The following is a 20,846-nucleotide window of genomic DNA, read 5'->3' on the forward strand; positions in this document are numbered from 1 at the left end:
TAGCAAACCTATTACAGCAAGTTATCACTAGGATAACACACTATAACCAAGCAGAATTTATTCCAGAATGGCAGAGTTGGTTCAATATTAGGAAAACTGTCAGCATAATATACTATATCAATGACAAACCTAATAGAAATCATATGATTATCTCAATAGATGTTGAAAAAGCCTTTGACAAAATACAGCACTCATTCCTACTAAAAATACTAGAGAGCATAGGAGCAAATTAATTGTTCCTTAAAATGATAAGCAGTATCTATCTGAAACCATCAACAGGCACTGTATGTAATAGGGATAAGCTAGAAATATTCCCAATAAGATTGGGGTAAAACAAGGATGCCCATTATCACCACTACTATTCAATAATATATTAGAAATGGTAGCTTCATCAATAAGAGAAGACAAAGAAATTGAAGAAATTAGAATTGGGAAGGAAGAAATAAAACTGTCACTTTTTGCAGATGACAAGATGGTATAACTAGAGAATCCTAAAAAGCATCTAAAAAACCACCAGAAGCAATTAACAACCTTAGCAAAGTCACAGGATTTTAAATAAACCCACATAAATCCTCAGCATTTCTATATATTACCAAGAAGATATAGCAGCAAGAGTTAGAGAGAGAAATCCCATTTAAAATAAGATCAGGTAACCTAAAATACTTGGGAGTTTACCTGCCAAGGCAGACTCAGAAGCTCTATGAAAGCAACTCTAAAACACTTTTCACACAAATAAAATCAGATCTAGATAACTAGGTAAATATCAACTGCTCATGGATAGGCTGAGCTAATATAATAAAAATGATAATTTTACCTAAATTGAACTAATTTTGTGTCATACCAATCAAACTCCCAAAAAATAACTTTAGTGAGCTAGAAAAAAAATGCAACTAAATTCATATGGAGAAACAAAAAGTCAAGACCATCAAAGGATTTAATGAAAAAAAAATGTAAAAGAAGGAGGGTTAACCTTACCAGATCTAAAATTATATTATAAAGCATCAGTCATCAAAACTCTCTGGTACTAACTAAGAAATAGAAATAGTAGTGGATCAGTGGAATACATTAGGTACAAAAAAGACAGCAGGAAATGATAATAATAATCTTCTGTCTAATAAACCCAAAGAGTCCAGCTTCTGGGATAAGAACTCATTCTTCAATAAAAACTGCTTGTAAAACTGGAAGATAGTATGGCAGAAACTATGATTAGATCAATATCTCACACCCTATACTAAAATAAGGTCAAAATGGGTGCAGAATTTAAACCTGGGGGCAGCTAGGTGGCACAGTGGATAAAGCACTGGCCTTGGAGTCAGGAGTACCTGGGTTCAAATCCAGTCTCAGACACTTAATAATTACCTAGTTGTGTGGCCTTGGGCAAGCCACTTAACCCCATTTGCCTTGCAAAAAAAAATAACCTAGTAGAATTTAAACCTGAAAGACAATATTATAAGCAAATTAGGAGAACAAGGAATAATTTACCTGTTAGATCTATGGAAAGGAGAGCAGTTTATGATCAAAGAGGAGATAAAGAACACAATACAAAACAAACTGGATATTATATATTGCATTAAATTAAAAAAAAAACCTTTTGCACAAACAAAACCACTATAACTAAGATCAAAAGGAATATAGTAAATTGGGAAACAATTTTACAACTAATGTTTTTGACAAAGGACTCATTTCTAAAATATATAGAGAACTGAGTCAAATTTACTTTAAAAATACAAGTCATTCTGCAGTTGATAAATAGTTGAAGGATATGCAAAGGTAATTCTCAGGTAAGGAAATTAAAGCTATCTAGAGTCATATAAAAAATTGCTCTAAATCATTACTGATTAGAGACATGCAAATTAAAACATCTCTGAAGTACCACCTCACACCTATCAGATTGATCAATATGACCAGAAAGGACAATGATCAAAGTTGGAAGGGATGTGGGAAATCTGCAACACTAATGCATTTTTGGTGGAGCTGTGAATTGATCCAACCTTTCTGGAGAGCAATTTGGAATTATGTACAAAAGGGTAATAAAAATTATTTTGATTCAGACATCTACTGGGTCTGTATACTGAAGAGATCATGAAAAGGGGTAAAAAATCCCACATTAACAAAAACATTCATAGCAGCTCTGTTCTGGCAAAGAAGTGGAGATTAAGGGGATGTGCATCAATTGAGGAACAAATTGTTGAATATGTATGTGATAGAACACTATTGTTCCATAAGAAATCATGAGGGATGAGATTTCAGAAAAGCCTGGAAAGATTTGTGAAAACTGATGCTGAGTGAGATGAGCAGAACCAGAAGAATACTTTATACCTTAACAACAACATGGGATGATGATCAACCCTGACAGATTTGCTCACTCCGCTAGTGCAATAATCAGGGACAATTTTAGGGGATCTGTGATAGAGAATACCATCTGTATCCAGAGAAGGAATGGTGGAGTTTAAAAAAAGACCAAAGATTATTACCTTCAATTTTTAAAAGTTGTCACATATGTATATATATATATATATATATATATATATATATATAAAATTTATGTTATATTTATATAAAACATAATTTTCCAATCTCTAATGTTTTCTTTCTTCGTTTTAGATCATTTCTTCTCTCAACACATTCAATTTGGATCTTTGCATACCATGGAAGCAAATGTAAAGACTATATCAGAGTGCCTTCTGTTGGGGGAGGGGGAGGGAAGGGAAGGAGGGAGAAAAAAATTGCAAAATTCAAAACTTTGCAAAAAAACAATTGGTAGAAACTAGCATTTTATATAATTGTAAACAAATTAAATATTTATATAATTTTTTTTCAAAAGAACACTGACTTAGCTGGCAGATTTTCCTATCTGATACTAGGAGTAGACATGAACAATACCTAAACTTACACAGACAGAGCAGGTTCCACCTTGGGAGCATTCACTAACAAAGCTATCATATTGGTTTGGTTCATTTCTCTCTAACCAAATTTCCTTTTCAAATAAATTGAATTAGAAGGTGCTTTTTACATGTGTAGGTTAAAAATAGATCCCATCTCCCATGTAAAGAATTCCATCTCCTCATTGCAATAAGGAATACCTTTTATTTTTCCTTCATGGAAAATGAAAAAAAAATCAAGACTTACAGTAATCACAAATAAATAATTTGTTTTTTTTATCCTTCTCCAATGAATTCCATCTTTCCCCACAATGCCCTACATGTTATAGTCCCTCAGATTCATAGCACCATCTTCTGAGTTTAGATTATCCTTGAAAGGAAAATGAAGTTAGACTGTCTAGAAAAGCAATTCCCTGACATTCCAGAGAATTCCATTATTACCACTAAATTACATTTAGACCTCTAGTCTTATAGCACCAAAGGTTTTATACTCTTCTTTAGAAGAATATCTAAAAAATTATTCAAGTCCACCAGTAGCCTGATCACAATGTTAATATACTTTTTTCTCAATAGAGAAACTCGTAAATACATTCATATAAGTTGTAGAATGACTAGAATCTATCGTTGTGAAGGTAATATCCATATGTAGCAAATTGTAGATACCCAAGGATATTTTTACTAAAGGTACAGAGTCAATTATAGATTAATTTCTTAATATTTTCAGTGAAGACCATAGTTATTCTGATTCTCTTAATCTAACTCCTCAAGATTAAATAACACAATTATCATTGTGGCATTTTTATTCTTAATATTTTAAAAAAGAGATTGATTGTCCATCTTCTACATACATTCTAGCAAGACTATAAAATTCTTATATAATAACTTGAATCATAATCATAATTAAAATAACTGACATTTCTATAACTCTTAAAAGTTCATTGCATTCATTAGCTCATTTAATACTCAGAAAAATCCCATAATGTAAGTGCCATTTATTTATCTCCATTTTACATATGAGAAAACTGAGATAGTAGAAAGTTAAGTGACTTGCTCAGGGTCTCACAGGAAATAGACTGGAGATGGACAGAGAGCAACAAGAAGGCAAATACAAGGTCAGAGACAATGAATCTAGCTGGAATATAAATTTCATAGTAGGGAAGATAGAAAACAAGGTTGCAAGGGTAATTGTTAGAAGGAATGAGAACCCAAGCTACAGGAGGGGCAGGGCACGTGAAACACCTCACCAGAAGATTAGCACCCAGCCAGGTTTTGTCCACAAGAATTATGGAGGCCCCTGCAGTACTTTAGGAACTTGGAGCCAAAGAGGAAGCAGAACTTCAACTACTCCTCATCTCCAATGCCATACTTTCCTGTCCTCTCCCTCAACTGTGTATGACTCCTCACTTGCTCTTCACTTTCAGTGACAGATACTGAAAGAGTTAGCAATAAAGCAAAAGTGATAAAGGAAGAGATGCAGACAAGTAGAGAGACAGGAATGTGGAGACACAACAAGAGAGATAGATAATAAGACAGAGACATCACAAGGAAGATTGATCCTGGTAGACTTCAGACAGTCCAAGTCTCTTCTTCCTTCTCTCTTTAGGGCTCAGCGCTTCCCAAAGCTAGAGTCTAGGAAGAGGCATGCATATCAATCTAGAGAGGGGCATTCAAATCTCCTGCAGTCAAACAATGCCTCTTCTTTTCGTTCACTTTCTATTTACCATGAAGAGGAAGTTAAATGAGTTCTAGGTCAGAGCAACATAAAGTAAACCCCTGTCTTCATCTTTGCATTCCATGGACACAGTGTTCAAAAATTTAGAGTCCAAGTTGTCAAAGATTTTACTCACTTGCCACAAGATCACTGATGTTTCCACTTACCCACTTCTAACTTCTAAGAAGTGTTTTTCTTCAATGAACTTCTGGATCTTCTTTTCCATTTGGACTAATCTACTTTTTTTTTAGTTGTTTTTTTTTGCAAGGCAATGGGGTTAAATGGCTTGCCCAAGGCCACACAGCTAGGTAATTATTAAGTGTCTGAGGCTGGATCTGAACTCAGGTACTCCTGACTCCAGGGCCAGTGCTCTATCCACTGCACCACCTTGCTGCCCCTGGCCTAATCTACTTTTAAAGGAATTATTTTCTTCAATGAATTTTTGTGCTTCTTTTACCAAGGTGGGATTTTCTGCAATATTTTTTACCTCTTTTACCAAAGGGATAGCAGAACCTTTCTTCTCACTTGAGTCCTTGTATGGTTGTTAAATTTTCTAGCCAGGTCTTATCTTTTCATCAGGAATATCAAAAGTCCTCTATTTCTTTAAATATTAATTTTTCCCCCTGAAGAATTACACTTAGTTTTGCTGAGTAAATTACTTTGGGTTGTCATCTTAGTTCCTTTACTTTCTGGAATTTCATACTTCAAGTCTTTCACTACTTTAAGATGGAAGTTGCAAAATTTTGGTGGTTCTGACTTTATATCTTGAATTGTTTCTTTTTGACTGTATGCAATATTTTCTCCTTGACCTGGGAGCTCTGAAATTTTAGTATAAAATTCCTGGGAGTTTTCAGTTGTATTATGATTGGTAAATTCTTTCTATTTTTGCTCTCTGGATCTAAGATGAAGGGGCAGCTAGGTGGTACAATGAATGGAGCACTGGCCTTGGAGTCAGGAGAATGGAAGTTCAAATCCAGCCTCAGACACTACTTGCCAGCTGTGTGACCTTGTGCAAATCACTTAACCCTGATTGGCTCACATCCAGGGCTATTTCCAGTCTTCCTGATTCATATCTGGCCACTGGACCCAGATGGCTCTGGAGGAGAAAGTGAGCCTGGTGACTTAGCACAGCACCCCTTTATTCAAATCCAATTCATGTGCTTGCCATGGCACCACCTCCCTGAAGTCTTGGTCTTTGAAAATGAAGGTCAAACATTATCAAAGATATGGAGGGTAGTTGTCCTTGATAAATTTCTGAAAATATGATGTCTAGGCTTCTTTATTTTTTGGTCCTAGCTTTCAGTTAGTCCAATAATTCTCAAATTTTCTTTTCTTGATCTATTTTTCAGGTCAGTTATTTTTCTGATGAAAACCTTTTTTTAGGTTTTTGCAAGGCAATGAGGTTAAGACACATTAAGTGTCTGAGATTGGATTTGAACTCAGGTACTCCTGACTCCAGGGCTGGTGCTCTATCCACCTAGCTGCCCCCTGATGAGATATTTCATAATTTCTTTGATTGTTTTCATTTTTAAACTTTTTTAGTGTTCCCTGATATCTCATGGAGTCATTAGCTTCGAGTTGCCCAGTTCTAATTTTTTTATTTTTTTATTTAATTTATTTACACATTACTAAAATATTCTTGTTTAAGAGTGACCCCCCTCCACAAAATATAAAACCTTATGAGAAATAAAGTAAGAGAAAAAATGTTTTTCATTCTGTGTTCTGATACCATCAGCTCTGTCTCAGGTGGATCACTTTATCATAAGTCCATCACAGAAGTTACTTCCGTATTTTTCCACAGTTGCTGTTACTGATTGTAATTCCCTCTATTCATTCCTCCTCACCACCATCTATTATATTTTCTCTCTCCTTTAACTCTGGCCCTCTTCAAAAATGTGCTGTGGGGCAGTTGAGTGGCTTGGCAGACAAAGCACTGACCCTGGGGCCAAAAGACCCCAAGCCCACATCCCACCCAAGACCCAGCAACTACCTAGCCCTATGGTCCTGGACAGACCACCCAATCCCAGAACCTTGGAAAAAGTAAAAAAAAGAAAATGTGTTATATCTGACTATCCTCTCCCATGATCTATCCTCTCCTCCATCACCCACACCCCCATCCCCTCCCCCATCCCCTTCTCTCCTTTTGTTCTTCTAGATATCTATACCTTATTGAGTGTGAATTCTGTTTCCTCTCTGAGCCATTTCCAACCACTTTCCCCCCTTCCATACCATTGCAAAAGCTACACAAAATATCTTTTATATGAAATATCTTAGCCTATTCCAACTCTCCTTTCTCTTAATCCCAGTACATTTCCCTTTCACCCACTGACTCCATTTTTACAATATATTATATCTTCAAATTCAGCTCTTTCCTGTGCCTCATCTATAAAAACTCCTTCTACCTGCTCTATTAAATGAGAAGGTTTATATGAATATTATCAGTATAATCTTTCCATGCAGGAATATACATAGTTCATCATCATTAAGTCCCTCATAATTTACCCTTCTTGTCCATTCTTTCTATGTTTCACCTGAGTCCTGTACTTCAAAATCAAACTTTCTAGTCAGCTCTGGTCATTTCAACAGGAACATTTGAAATTCCAGTTTCATTGAAAGTCCATCTTCTCCCCTGGAAGAGGATGTTCAGTTTTTCTGGGTAGTTGATTCTTGGTTGCATTCCAAGCTATTTTACCTTCCATAATATTATATTCCCAAGCCCTACGAGCTCTTAATGTAGTTGCTGCTAAGTCCTGTGTGATCCTGACAGCAGTTCCATGATATTTGAATTGTATCCTTCTGGCTGCTTATAATATTTTCCTCTGACTTGGGAGTTCTGGAACTTGGCTATAATATTCCAGGGGGTTGGGTTTTTTGGATCTCTTTCTCAGGGAAATTGGTAGATTCTCTTAATTTCTATTTTGTCCTCTGCTTCTAGGATATCTGGGTTATTTTCCTGAGGAAATTCTTTAAAAAATGTGGTCAAGGCTCTTTTTCTGATCATGACTTTCAGGTAGCCCAATAATTTTTAAATTATCTTTTCTGGATCTGTTTTCCAGTTCAGTTGCTTTTTCAATGAGATATTTCACATTTTCTTCTAATTTTTCATTCTTTTGGTGCTGAATTATTGTATCTTGATTTCTCACAAAGTCATCAGCTTCCTTTAACTCCATTCTACATCTGAAGGATTTGTTTTCCTCAGAGAGCTTTCTTATCTCTTTTCCATCTGATCAATTCTGCTTTTTAAAGCATTTTTGGTTTGGCTTTTTTTTTGCAAGGCAAATGGGGTTAAGTGACTTGCCCAAGGCCACACAGCTAGGTAATTATTAAGTGTCTGAGACCGGATTTGAACCCAGGTATTCCTGACTCCAGGGCTGGTGCTTTATCCACTGAGCCACCTAGCCACCCCAAAAGCATTTTTCTCCTCAATAACTTTTTTAACTGAATTATCCATTTGACCTAAGCTAGTTCTTAATATATTATTTTCTTCAGCATTTTTTGGATCTCCCTGACTAAACTCCTGACTTGGTTTTCATGTTTTTTCTGCATCTCTCTTATTTCTTTTCCCAATTTTTCTCCTATCTCCCTTACTTGATTTTCAAAATCTTTTTGATCTCTGTCCTAGTCTGAACCCAACGTCTATATTTCCTGAAGTCTTTAGATGCAGAAGCTTGGACTTTCTCACCTTCTGATTGAGTATTTTGGTATTCCATGAGACCAAAGTAGTTGTCTATAATCAGGTTCCTTTTTTTCTGTTTACTTATTTCCCCAGTCTGTGCCTGGTTCTGGGTTGCTTCTGAGCTTTTGAGTATTATTGGGACACCCCCCTACATACACACACAAGGACTTCAGTGTGTGAGGCTCTGATTGTTCTTCTGGTTTGCTCAATGACCATAAGTGCACCCCTTTGTCCCGGGGTTGTGAGAAGCCCTGCTCTATGAGGGCCCTAGACTGCAACCAGGGTCTGAATGTGGTCAAAGCACCAGAGTCCCATTCCAGGGACAGAGGACAGACCTCAGCAGTCTCCCTCCACTCCCTTACCTTACATGGGTTGAGATCTCAGAGAGCAGCTGCTAGGCAGCTCCTGCTGGACAGCTCCATGAGTCTGCTTCTGTTTCCTGGGATCTGAGCTGCTAAGGACTGCAGCTGCACTGAGGGCTGTGGCTGCACTGAGAGCTTGGGCTTTATGCTCTCTCTGGCAGAGGTCTCCCTGCTTGTCTTTCAAGTTGTGCGTGGTGTTTCTTAGGGTGCAGGTCAGGAAACACTCCCAGTCACCCTGGGGCTATTCCCCAGAGGCTGAAGCTCCTTCACTCTGTCCAGAATGTCGTCCCTCCACCCCCATCTTCCCACTATTTTCAAAGTTACCTTGGGCTGGAGAATTGCCTCACTGGATCATTTTGTGGGTTCTGTCTCTAGAAAATTTAAAGTCATTATTTTAAGGTTTTTGAAATATTTTGGAGACAACACCTAAGAGAGGCTGTACTCAAACCCTTGGCACCACCCTTCTAGCCCCACCCCCACCAGTTCTAATTTTTAAGGAATCTTTTTCTTCAGTGAAAAGGACTTCCTTTTCCACCTGGACTAATCTACTTTTTTTTAGGTTTTTGCAAGGCAAATGGGGTTAAGTGGCTTGCCCAAGGCCTCACAGCTAGGTAATTATTAAATGTTTGAGACCAGATTTGAACCCAGGTACTCCTAACTCCAGGGCCAGTGCTTTATCCACTGAGCCACCTAGCCACCCCCACTAATCTACTTTTTAAAGAATTATTTTATTCAATGAATTTTGTGTTTCTTTTACCAAAGTATCATTTTCTTCAATATTTTGTACCCCTTTTACCAAAATGTTAATTCTTTTGTCATGTCTTTCTTGCATGACTCTTTTCTCAATTTTTCCTTAGACTCATCTCTTTAACTATTTCAAAAATTCTTATTGGCCTTGTTCCAATTAGCTTTTTATTTTTGTTAAGAAACCAATGTTTATTTTCCATCTGCATTTTTCCAACACTATTAGAGCATCTGGGTAAAACTTAGGACCACTCTGTGGTAGTTCCTACCCATTCAGTGGCCAGTAGGAGCTGCAGACCAGTCCTCAGTAGCCAGCTGAGCACTCCAATCTTCAGTAGGGAACTGCTGAATGGGCACAGATGGCACCTGGATGCCCTCAGACCAATCAGCCACCTCTGGCTGAGCAGCAGTGAATTCTGGGGCAGGTGCAGTCCATTCACCCTGAAATTCCTCCTTTGTCACTGCCTTCTCAGCTGCAGCCTGCTCTTCCTTTTCAATCTCCTCTGGATCTCTGTAGAAGTAAAGATCAGGCATGACCTCCCATGGGTGCTCACAGGAGATTGTACCATGGGCCAGCATCCACCACATCAGACCCACTGAGTGAGCTCCCTTGTTGTTACATGGAATGGCAATGTCTACATAGTGAAGTGGGGAGTCTGTGTTGCACAGTGCAATGGTTGGAAGGTTAACATATGATGCTTCAGTCAAAGGCTGATGATCCGCATGAGGATCAGTGACCACCAAGAGGCAAGGCTCCCTGAAAGCTGCCTGGATCTGGTTAGTGAAGGTGCCCGGAGTGAAGCGTCCAGCAATAGGTATGGTGCCAGTGGCAGCAGCAAATTTCAAAACAGCTCTCTGGCCAGTGTTCCTGGATGAGATGACACTAGCATCAGCTGGATTTTCAATGGCAACAATGGCACAAGCTGCCAGCAGAAGCTTTTCCCAAGCTCTCTTCAAATTAATGATATAGATGCCGTCACTCTTCCTTTTGTAGATATACTGTTCCATCTGGAAGTCCAAATTGGTGCCACCCAAATGGGTGCCTGCAGCAAGGAATTTGAGGACATCCTCCTCCTTCATCTGCAAGACATTCAGGGCTCTGGACATTGTGAAAGTTTCCCTTGAAAGTTATGATAGAAACCATGAACAATGCCGTATGGACCCCTCTTCTGGGCAGCAAGGAAAGCAATTAGCTTTGTTTGTAGCTGTTTTCACATTGTTATCATCTTCTGAGTTAATGTTTTGGTCTTCCCTGCCACATATTATCTTTTTGTGGTCAAGTTCTTTTCTTTTTTGTTCTTCTTTGCTCATTTTCCCAGCCTATTGTACTTTTTGTAAAAATTGGACTCTGCACACTTTGAGGTGAAACACTGTCCCAAGCTTCAGAAATTTTTGGCAGCTGTTTTCAGAGTTAGTTCTGGGGGGGAGGTCTTCAAATTATTGGAACTTTCAAGATGATGTGATCTGGAACAAGATATGGTCACTGCTCTCCTGGTCTGTACTTTTGTCTTTACTAATAAAGGGTCCCTACCTTTTTGCAGTCTTAAGTGCTACTCTTTCTCTCTGAGTCCAGAGCTCATGCTTCCTTTGTTACTGACCATAGGTGCTCCTCTCTACCCTGAAACTGTGACTCAGAATTATGTATGAATAGAGTTACCAATCAGTACCAGTTGCACCCAGTACCAACAAAAGATCTTCCATGTAATCTTTGACCAGCTGACCAACCCTGCTACCCTCTGAGCTAAGAAGTCCTGGAGCTTCTGCTTATACTGTCACTGATACCTCCAAGGCCCACTCTTGGCATTGCTGCCATGTGTGCTGTGTCCTTGCTCCCACCCTGGTGTCACAGACCTTTCCTGCCAACCTCATAAACTGTCTAATGCTGGAAAAACATCTCACTCTGACCTTTTTTTCTGTCTCTAAATACTTCAAAATTTGATATGAGGAATTTTAAAATGAGGATTTTAAAATTTTTGAAGGGGAATATTGGAAAATTTCAACTTAATTGCTGCCTGTATTCCACAGTCTTGACTCTGCACCCTCCTTATATCCATAAAAATTATTGAGAATCCCCAAAAAAGATATTTATTATATTACATATTAGCATAATTGAAAATTAATTTTAGCTTCACAGGCCCTTTGAAAGGTTTCCTTGGACTGCAGTATGAGAAACATTAACCCAGAATACTAAGGGGTTAAGTAATTTACCCAAGGTCACAAGACCAGTATGTCAGAGAGAGGACCAGAACTCAGGTCTGGTTGGCTCTCTATCCACCACACCAGGCTGATTCTTCCTCTTCCTCTGTCAAAGCTTTTAATAAAATAATAGTTTTTTTTATTAGAGGATTTATTAACTGTAACACACCAAATAAGAAAAACAAAAAAATTAAAGGTTACATAAATTATTAACTAATGTCCCATTAAGACTTACCCTAACCCAAATTTAATACAATGAAATAAAAATGTTATATTCTCATGGGTTTGGGGGTAAAGTTAGTCATAGCATACAAGTAATACTGGTAGTGGCAGGGGAATATAGATGCAAACCAAATGTAGAAGTCCACTCTTTGGTCCATTTACCCATGATGAGATGTAGACCTGGCCCCATTGACTCCAGGATTTTGTTGTTAGACTCAAAGTTTTGGAAAGCACAGATTAGAATTCCCAAAGCAAATGGGGAAGGCATCCAAGGACTTACTTAAATGGCACTTTCCTCTTCTCTATAGAGGAATATACTGGGGATCTTAGAGAGAGCAGTACCTTCTTACTTGGAGGTGACAAATGTTGGAACCTTGGCTTCTCTCTCTTCTTTTCTGAGAAGAGTCCAGTCAGAAGTTTAGGGTTATTGCCTTTATTTATAGTATACAATGGTACTCTAGCTGAAAAGAGTACACTAACATTCCAAATTAATATCATGCTAAGTCAGTGATAACTGTACATCAAAGAGCAACCCAGGTATCCAAGCAAACTGGCCCATCCCATAGTGATTCTGTGCCCTCTGAGACTCTAGTAGCAATCTGGCCCAGTTTATAGAATCAAAGTCCAAATCCACTGGCCAAGCAATATACTCTGTCCAACCCAGGTATTTGCAATACAAGAGCCTACCCAAGCCAATGTGGCAGCCATCTATTGGCTGGGCAGACTAGTCAAGTGGAAGACAAAGTTAATGAGGGCAACTAGCACAACAGCCAGTTGACCCAGCCCAAGTGCCTCAAATTGAGGCATAGTGCTCCACAGAAGGCAAGCCCATCTGAGCCCTCCAATTCACCCCTTTAGTGGAGACATCAGATTCTGCAGGAAGTCTACACAGGTCAAACATGAGGTGATACACCAATAATTAATAATAACAACAACAACAACAACAACAACAACAACAATAATAATATGTGTCTTCATTTTCAAAGAAGACCACACCATCGGGGATGTTCTGCCATGACGAGCACATGAATTAAATTTGAGTGAGGGGGCTGTACTAAGTCAGCCTCGCTTTCTCCTCCAGGAACATCTGGGTCCAATAGCTAGATATGAATCAGGATGACTGGAAATGGCCCTGGATGCAAGGAAATCAGGGTTAACTGACTTGTCCAAGGTCTCACAGCTAGTGTCAGAGGTTGAATTCAAACTCCCATCCTCCTTATTCCAAGGTCAGTGCTCAATCCACTGTACCACCTAGCTTCCCCTTGTCATACCTATAGTCTTAGCTACTAGGAAGACTGAAACTAGTCAGTCTCTGAGTTCTGAGCTGAGATGGGCTATGCCAATCAGTTGTCTACTTAAATTTGACATTGAGGCGGTCAGCCTGTAGGAACAGGGAGCTATTAAATTGCCCAGGGAGGAGCGAATTAGAAAAGAAGCAGTTTTAAATCTCCCCAGTGGTGGGGAGGAGGCATTGTACTTCCAGCCTGAACCACAGAAGGAGAGTCATTTTTTAACATAAAATAGATAAGAAGTCAGCAGGGCTGAACATTATGTGGCATCTTCAAAGGAAACATCCTACCCCACTAGAAGCATTATGAGAATTTTTGTAAAATAGAAAGGACCCAAAATTTTGGAGTTCCAAAGCTGGAATTCATGTGTGTTTCCTATACATGGGTTATATCTCAATATCCCCACTTGGTATGTTTGTGTCGTTTCTTCCCTTCATAGATTATGTGTGGATTAGTAAAGATAGGGCACATTTGGTTTTCTGAAAAATACTTTGTAACTACTATTCTTTCTGAGCTATTTGAATAAAAGCCTTTGCTACTAAGTGAAATGCTAGCTGAAGGGAAAAGATATTGAAGTATAGATTAGTATAATAGCCACAAAGATAGAGAATACTCTGGGAGCAGAGTAACCACTCCACGGGGACTTAAGTACTAATGCTAATTTAGGCTGAAGAGAGTGAACCCAGAGAGATACTATAATTGCATAGGCATATGTATATGCATCTTATGCCTGTACATGTGAAAATGCATGTGTGTATATAGGTATACATGTATGTTATATATATATATTTAAATATATATTGTGGGTATGTATGTATATGTGTGTCTCTGGCATATGTGCATATGTATACAGGTATGTCTATTTTATGTGTTATATTTAAGAGTATATTCTTATGATGAATATTATTTCCAAATAATTCTATTACAGGATATTATAAATATATCATATAAACATTTATGTATAATTGTATGATCACCTAGATACATGAATAACTAAGGATAAATAAGCAAAAATACATATTAAACTTTTATGTCTCAAGCATAAGTTCTGAGGATCCAGATCTAAAAGGAAGAGGGTCCTACCCTCAAGGAGCTTACATTATACTAGAAGTAACCAGGAGGACAGAGAAATAGCAGGTGTTTTGATCCAAAAACCAAATTCTGTACAAAACAATTGGTCAGTAGACTGACTCAATCCTTTCCCCAGGCAGGGGAATTCTGCTATGATTAAAGGTTTCAGAATAATATGTAGAAACATGGGTTAGGTGTACAGAGTGGGGCAAACAAATGGTAGCAGAGGTGGAAATTATCTGGGTGAAGAAGAACCATGGTTCTGGATGAAAATTTCAATGGTTTACCTCTTCCTAGCCATGGAGGTTTGGTTTAGAAAGCTGAGCGACAACAGTGGCAGCATCACAAGAAAATGTTTGTATGTATTGTGTGTTTACATACATGTATGTATTGTATATTTACATGCATTCTTGTATGCCAAAATGATGCTATGGTCTCCCAGGTCTTTCTTTTCTGTCAGTGAACAAACGAAGAACTGGGTGGTGTTGTTCTACCCCACTCCCCAACTTGGTCACCAAGTGTTGTATAGAATCCTTATTTCTTTTGTGCTTATTCTTTCCTAATTTTGAATCAGTGTCCCAAAACTGAATTCTATAGTCCATAACATTGCACATTATGGAGAACCCATAGTTCTCTCCACAGAGTAATCAGAAGTCCCTCCAGTGAGCAGTAGTGTTGGCTGAATCTGATGGATGGAAAGATAGTTACCAATAATACAGAGAGCCTCTTCAGGTGTATATATGGAAAGAAAATCACCTCCAGAGGGCAAGAAAATGGGGTCTCATGATGAAGAGAAGCACTAACTAGCTAGGGACTCTACTTGAAGTCCAACACAGAGCTATATTTATATAAGTGGTGTATAGAATGTACTCTTTCACGCCTCATACCTCTTCCCTGGATATTGAGACATGAAGATGCTCTCTGGATTAGTCTTATAGCTCCAACCTACTGACAAGTCTAGGCTTCCAGGGAAGGATCACCACCATGTGATTACATCCAAATTTTCTCAAAGTCCTAGCAGTGACTTTGCCACACCTTCCCTACTCATCACTCTAGAGCTTGAACCCCACTGGTGTGTTTCTATATACAAGTCTCTCCAAAATGAAAACAAATCTTAGCAATAACCATTTAATTAAAAATAAAGCCAGAGGAATGTCACAAGTACTCATATAGTAAATCAAATATATAAATAAGAATTACATTAAAATCCATACCTGAAAGAATGGAAGCACATTAACATGAGTGAAAATGAAAATATCCCTATGCTCAGTGTAACTCAAAACTCTAGAATTGAAATTTCTGTTCTCATTCTGTCTCAGACTAACTGGAAAAGTTCCTTGATGAATGTGGTCTCTATGTTGAATACATGCTTCTTTTGCTAAGCTGAGTTGATCCACACTATGATTGATTAACACTTCACTGAGCAAGATGTCTCAGCCAAAATAGGTGATCTGATAAGAAATTTATCTGATTCACTGCTTCCAATCTGATTTTCACACCAGTGGCAACTGTAATAGCAATCACTTCCATCCTGAAACTTAACCATTATGAAATCTGTCCTTTCTTCTAACTTTCTGACTTCAGATCTATAATCAGATCTTTAGCTAGAATTGTCCCATAATTATGTAACAATTCTGTTTAACATATCTTTTGGATATAGAACAGCTTATCACATTCAGAACTCAATGACTACTCTCTCAGAGCTTTGAATCAGGCTCAACCTTCAGCATCACCATCTCAAAGAAAAGTATTTTCTCTTAGAACTCTTAAAAAAAGTCATTCAAACCCAATAATGAACCTTAAACAGATCATCTATTACATTTTGAAAACTATTTAAAGTTGGTTATGTCACTAATTCTTGCTCACTTACACGTCAAGTTCTCCTCCATCCATAAAGTAAAATAGGAAATCAATATGGTATCACCAATAGATATTTAATAAGCAGCTATTCTATACTAGGCACTATGCTTAGCTCTGGGGATAGAAAAAGAGATAAAAAAGACAGTCCCTGCCTTCAAGGACCTTACAATCTAATAAGGTACTATGGAAAAAACCCTCAATTTGGAGTCTAAGATACCTGAGTTCAAATCTGTTTTACATATGCTACCTGAATAATCTCAGGTAAATTAATACCATTGAGCCACATTTTCCCCATTTAAAATGAAGAGATAGGATTTGCATTCTATGATTTGTTAGGTCCCACCCTATATTATCCTTTTAAGGAGTGGGTAAGGATCCTCAACCCATCAATAGTGTGAATGTTGACTAGTTTTTTTTAAAGTAGCAATATATTTGCACTTAATACATTTTCCCCAACCAGAACAAGATAGTAGGATTAACATTGTATCTGGAATCAAAAGATTTGTGTTAAATCTCAGCTTTGTCATTCTGTTTCTTTTTTCTGAGTCTTAGTCTCATCCTCTATGAAACAAAGCATTTAGTCTGGATGTACATTAAAGTTCCTTTGGAAAAAAATGTATCAATCCTATTATCTTATCTATGAAAGAGTTTACCTTGTGTTTAACTAATAAGATTTTTGCAGGAGGTCAGACACTGGCCTTTATTTTCTATGAAAAGCTAGCAAATTGATCAGGGTCAGAAGAGTGGAAGCTCCTTGAAGGCAGAGAATGCTTCATTTTGGAGGCAACTAGGTGATACAATGGACAGAGTACTAAATCTGAAATCGGAGAGACCTGGTTCAAATTCAAGCTCAGATACTTATTTACAGTGTAATGCTGGGGAACTCCCTTAAGATTTATTTGTTTCAGTTTCTTATCTATAAATTGAGGACAATAATAGCAGTCACCTTCCAAGATTGTTGTAAGAATGAAATAAAGTAATATTTGTAAAATGCTTTGCAACCTTAAAATTCTCTATAAATGCTCTCTACTACTTTTGTAATTGTATCTGCAGTACCTAATCATCATAAGTCTAGCAACAAAAGTGCACAGTGTTTTGCTTTACTAAATTTTCTTTACTAAATTAATTTGTTTGGTACTATTATTACCTTAAATTAAATTGATTGTTTTTATGATTTGTTTCTTGATGCACTCATTCTTTGAGATTAGATTATTTTATTTTCAATTAATCTTTAATCTATGCTTTAAGGGTCTTTTATTGAATGTAATTTTTATTGTGATGTGGCTCAGAAAGAGCATGTTTAATATTCTTGGGGTTTTTTCATTTATTTATGAAGTTTCTAAATGCCCTAATACATGGCCAATTTTTGTGAAGATATCACAAACAACAGAGAAAAAACAGTATACTCCTTTCCATTCCCATTCAGTTTTCTCCAGAAGTCTGCCATATCTAACTTTTCCAAAATTCTATGCATGTCCTTAATTTAATTCTAGCTCATTTGATGGTGAAAATTTGGTGATTACTTCATTTGGTGCATATATATTCAGTACAATTATTATTTCATTGTCTGTAGTATCTTTTAGCAAAACATAGTTTACCTGATTATTTTCTTTAAATTAGGTCTATATTTGCCTTTAATTTGACTGAGCTCTTTGACTGGATTAATTTCTTCTGTCAATTGAACCAAACTGGTCTCTAAACTGGTTGGTCAGAGCTAAACAGAGCAGATTAGAGACAGGAGAGTGAAGAATCAAATAGAAATTTAATTTCAAAGTGGCAAGGAAGGAGGAAGATTAGACACATGTGCCAGGACCCTGGCCCTAGTAAAGGAACCCGCTTTAGTGAAGACAGAGCTCAATGCTTCTACCTATGACTATAGGTAAGGATGTAGCCCTGACAACAACGAGTGCTAGCAACAACTATTTGGCAAGTTTGATTCATAGCAGACTTGATAACCTGAACTTGTCTGAGTTTGTTCTAGCTCAGAGAATTCCTTATGGTTGCCAGAGCAATACAATAATTATATGATTTTATCAGCAGGTGATTTAAACTAAGCTCTTTTGAACAGTCAATACAGCACTTATGTGATTCTAGAATGTTCCTAGTACTTTCTACAGTGATGATATATGGTAGATTTCTATAAAGACATAAATGGGAATAAGAAGATGAGACTTTTACTATTTTGCAGTTGTTAGTTATCCCACTCTGTTTGGGGCCACTTGAAATGTGATGTACATAATATCTATGTATTTATCCAAGATATAAATAATAAAACTACTAGATAATATAATAATCATTGGGCTAGCCTAGTTTAGGTTTGTTCTAAAATAGTGATTAAAAGAAAGACAGGGGGACAGCTAGGTGGTACAGTGGAGGGAGCACCGGCCCTGGAGTCAGGAGGTCCTGAGTTCAAATCCAGTCTCAGATAATAGATAATAAAACCATGAACAGATCCTTGAGGCAATTAAATAGACAGTAATAGATGAATAATCATAGATTGGAACTATCCACTTAATTAGAATTCAAAGAATCTAATTACATCTCCCTATCGCATACACAAGTAGAGCATAGAAAATTTCATAAAACATTTTGCTAAAATATAGGTAAATGGGGTAGCTAGGTGGCGCAGTGGATAAAGCACTGGCCCTGGAGTCAGGAGTACTTGGGTTCAAATACAACCTCAGACACTTAATAATTACCTAACTGTGTGGTCTTGGGCAAGTCACTTAACCCCATTGCCTTGCAAAAACCTAAAAAATAAAAATAAAAAATAAAATATAGATAAATCACATCTATAGAATTCCTTAGATCAACTAGACTAGGAACACTATAGAAAAAGGACAAATTATTCTTCTATGAACTTCTCTTGATGAAATCCTGTTGGCTCTTATTGATCTCTGCTTCCATTTAAGATATCAACAGATCATATATACATATATAAACATTTGACAAGTATAGAAGTGAAAAATCACTGGCCTAGAGTTTAAATATTTCACTCTTTTTCTTTTTTTTTAATGGACAAAATAAATGCAAATTAAAAGAACTCTGAGTAAAAAATATATGTGAAACATAAGCACCATGTCCCTCATATCCATCTCATATCCATCAGATTGGTAAAGATGATAGAAAAGGAAAATGACACTTACTGGAAGACTGGGTAAGGACAATAACATCAAAGCACTACTATTGATAGACTTGCACAACCATTCCAAAGAGTAATTTGGGATTATACCCCCCAATTACCCAATTACATATAAACTTTGACTCAGAAATATCATTATATACCTAAAAGAGAAAGGGTCTATATGTTCACAGTAACATTTTGTACATAACAAAACAAACAAAAATGTAACTAAAATAGATGTCTATAAGTTGGGGAATGGCGAAACAAACTATGATATTTGAATATAGTTACATGTTACTGTTCTCTAAGAAATGATTAAAGAAATAGATTAGATAAAGCCTAGGAATATTTGTATGAACTGGTATGAGTAAAGGGAGCAAAATGAGAAACATGATTACTATAATATTGTAAATGAAAACTATTTGAAACACTTAATTTTGATAATTAATCATCAATCCTGATGATTAATGATCTAGCATGCTCCCTTTCTCTTGATAGATTGTAGTTATAGAATGAGACACATTGCTAAACATAATCAATTCAATAACATTTGTTTTGTTTGACAACACTCATTTGTTACAAAGAAGGACCTTTTCTAATGAAAGAGATTATTATGGGTTTGGAGAAACTATTAGTTTGGGATGGTGATTGTAATAGGAGCTATATTAGTTTTCTGTGGACAGTGGAGAGAGCACCAGAAGGTTGTTTAGGTTGAAAGGAACTGGGCTACCTTTCTGTGCATCAATGAGGCAGAGACAGTGTTTTGGGGCCTTTCAGCTCTTTGCAGTGAGAATATTTTCTTTCTCCTTTTCATTTCATCCCTTGTTTCCCTTTCTCTTTTGGCTCTCCAAACTTACACAATATATTTTTTTTATATCTAGCTGCTTGAAACATAAAAAACATGCAAAAAGAAAATAGGTGTCTGAGGTTCTTCCTGAGTGCCAACTTCTTCAAGATTGCTTTCCTGCCTTCCTAACTTGGTCATTGTGAAGAAGAATAACATTTTATATCCTTTTAACTCTGAAGTATGTTTTTTTTTCCTTATTAGTAAAGTGGCTTTTAATTGAATACCTGTGATCCAGAAACATTTCAATGTATTTTACTTTGAAGTCAGAATCACTGGGCTTGCCTAGCTTAGGTTTGTTCTAAAATAGTGATTAAAAGAAAGATGGGGCGGCTAGGTGGTGCAGTGGAGAGAGCACCAATTCTGGAGTCAGGAGGTCCTGAGTTAAAATTCAATCTTAGACACCTGATAACTACCTAGCTATGTGACTTTGGGCAAGTCATTTAACCCCGCTGCCTTGCAAAAACTAAAAAGAAAGAAAGGAGAAAGAGAAGGAAAAGAAGGAGGAGGAGAAGGAAGAAGAGGAAGAGATGAAGAGGAGGAGAAGGAGGAAGAGGAGGAGAAGGTAGAGGAAGAGGATAAGGAGGAGAACAGGGGAAAAAAGAGAAAGGGAAAGAGGAGGAAGAAGGGACAGAGGAAGAGGAGATATTAATGAAGCTTTATAAATCACAAAAGAGCAAAAAGAAAGTTTAGAATAGAACAGAGACTAGAAGAACTGTGATGGTGCTAAATTAACTTTGAAGCATGCTTAAAACCATGTTTTTATGTGATAGATTCACAATTTCATATGAAATCCTCTTTTTCTGTCATATATGTGTGTGTGTGTGTGTTCAGATTTGTTGATGACTGCTAAATTCATTATTTT

General features: G+C 37.1%; 1 pseudogene; it reads right to left on the reverse strand.

Annotated features, from left to right (window-relative positions):
• Positions 1-9,648: 9,648 nt before the first annotated feature.
• LOC141516010 (small ribosomal subunit protein uS2 pseudogene) lies at positions 9,649-10,482 on the reverse strand (annotated as a pseudogene).
• Between the last annotated feature and the right edge of the window lie 10,364 nt (positions 10,483-20,846).

This window comes from Macrotis lagotis, chromosome 3 (assembly GCF_037893015.1).
Source record: "Macrotis lagotis isolate mMagLag1 chromosome 3, bilby.v1.9.chrom.fasta, whole genome shotgun sequence".
NCBI lineage: Eukaryota > Metazoa > Chordata > Mammalia > Peramelemorphia > Peramelidae > Macrotis > Macrotis lagotis.